The sequence below is a fragment of the Octodon degus genome, unplaced genomic scaffold, assembly GCF_000260255.1.
Source record: "Octodon degus isolate 3935 unplaced genomic scaffold, OctDeg1.0 scaffold00095, whole genome shotgun sequence".
NCBI lineage: Eukaryota > Metazoa > Chordata > Mammalia > Rodentia > Octodontidae > Octodon > Octodon degus.
This window is the reverse complement of record NW_004524671.1, coordinates 640,850-643,152: the sequence shown is the minus strand read 5'-3', so window position 1 is coordinate 643,152 and position 2,303 is coordinate 640,850.

Below are 2,303 nucleotides of genomic sequence, written 5' to 3'. Positions count from 1 at the left end.
CCTCTCAATAGTGTGATCCTGGCACTGGAGGCTGGTGGGAGGAGTATGTGGAAGGGTGCAAGGCAGAGCCCAGAGCCAGTCTACAGGGTAACTGTCCTAAAGGCCCTTGGACATTTTTTTCTGGGGGAGAGGAAAAAAAATTGAACAACTTTTGTGTCTTGCAGCTACAGTTTTTCTTTAAAAATATAATTCTAATATTAAAATTTTTTCTGGTCTCCTTTCTCTCGAGCAGTACTTCCTTGTCTCATATCACTATGACTTGCCTGAGGGCAGGATCCCGGTCCTGTTTTGTGATTCATCCTAGAAATGCTACACAGCACAGATGAAATGTGCACAGGAGATCTTATAGCTGTTTTAAGGTTTTTAACCTCATATTCTGATCTTCTTCAGCCTTCTGGGGAGCCTGAAAACAGCTGCCTCTAAGTGGTTCATCCCATGACAGAGGTCAGAAAGAGAGGGAGAGAGAATTCAGGAAAGAGGACATTGAGAATGTAAGAATCCTAAACTAAGAGTTTATCTGTACAGAGAATCCCCACACTGCTGCGTGTTTCTCTAGCAGAGCTTTGGGAAATCCTCCTCTTTGGAGACAGTCTGAACAAGTGCGGTGGGGGGGAATTCAGGACCAGACACAGTAGGCTGGGCCAGCTCGTGGGGTGGTGTGCTCAGTGCTGGGCGCCAGAAATCACCTCCACTGACTCCCAGCGACTACATGAAATGCCGCACGGCTTCTCAGCCAGATGTGAATGCGTGAGACACACTTCTGGGAGAGGGGACGTTTAAACTTTATTATTTCCTCAGACACAAGTGCGAGTCACATGTAGCTAGTAGCACTTTAGAGGATGATAAAGAGAAACCATAAATACACTGGTGCTAAGAGTGGAAACGCCATTTCTATAGAGGTGATAGGGCACCCAAACTGACTTCTTTACTTCCCAGATTTGCCATCATTTAATGAAACAAAGTGAATACTCTTAACTGCACAATTCCTTTAATTATTGGAACTTCTTGTGAGCATTAACTCCAGACATCTATCTATCTATCTATCTATCTATCTATCTATCTATCTATCATCTATCTATCTATCATCTATCTATCTATCTATATCCAGCTAATGGGTATCATGTTAAAAGAGAACAGCTGACCTTTGATCATCTTCTCAAAGAAACATTCATTCACATTGAAAAACTGAGACAGGGGAGAGTCAGGGACACCATGGGCTAGGAGCATGTGTTCGAGCCAGAAGGACCCACTTCTCCCATCTCTTCTGCAGACTGCATGGCAGTTAGTGAATGTGAGGGACAGGGCTGGACCTCTCGTCTTCACCTGTGTGGTTCTTGAACCGTGTGGGACTTACCATGATAGCCTCCTCCTCAGCAAGAGCTCCTTCAGGGCAGAGCCTGGGACTCACTGATGTCCAAGTCTCCTCTTCTGTATAGTATAAAGCTGTCAAATAACAACTGAGCTGAGGTTGCCTGTCAAGGAGAAGAGGAAGCAGTGCTCTTGGCAGATTTTGACCTCTAGATAGGTTTCCTGCTCCTGCATAACTGAAAGGAGGCACTGCTTGGCTGGGAGGTTCTGATCCACAAGGAGGCCCGGGGAGAGTGCTAGACATGGGTATGGTTTAAAAAAGTCATGAGACATCAGGAGACGGTTCCCAGGACAGTTATAGGAGGTAAAGACTTTCAAAAGAGAGATATAGAAAGACAGGTGGTGTGTGGGATTTGGGGATATTCACTCCTGATGGGAGGAGTCTGGGCTAATGTGACAGCTGATTTTGGACATCAGTGGGGTTACTGTGTAGAGCAAATCTTCTCAACTTTTGTTCATGGTGAGACCCTCATAGGATAGCACCAAGTTCCATGTCCCACGGGGCAGTTGGCTGAGCTATGGAAGCCTCTGTTCCATCCTTTGGACCTGACACACTAGGTTGCACCTGCTACAAGGACTGAGGGGGTCAGTCTTAGCATCGTGTGCTATCTCTGCTGTGGGGGCATCATACATTCCTGATGAATCTGTTGTGAAGGGCAGGTGTTTTTATCTTAGAAGTGGGATCAAAATATCAAATAAGTGTAACTGAAAGGAAGAAAGGATTGATTCTTGGATTTGAAGGCATTATTTGTCAGAGGATGTGTGTGTTTTTGTGTATGCAGCATGTTCATTTTGCCTTTGTACTGTTTGTTTCACTAGGTCCAGATCTGGATATAGGTGAACATTCCAGTTCCTAGGCCAGACTTCCAAAGTGGTGGACTTGATGGGATCCAAGTTAAGGGCTCCAATTAGTACAGACAGCTCAATTAGAGAGA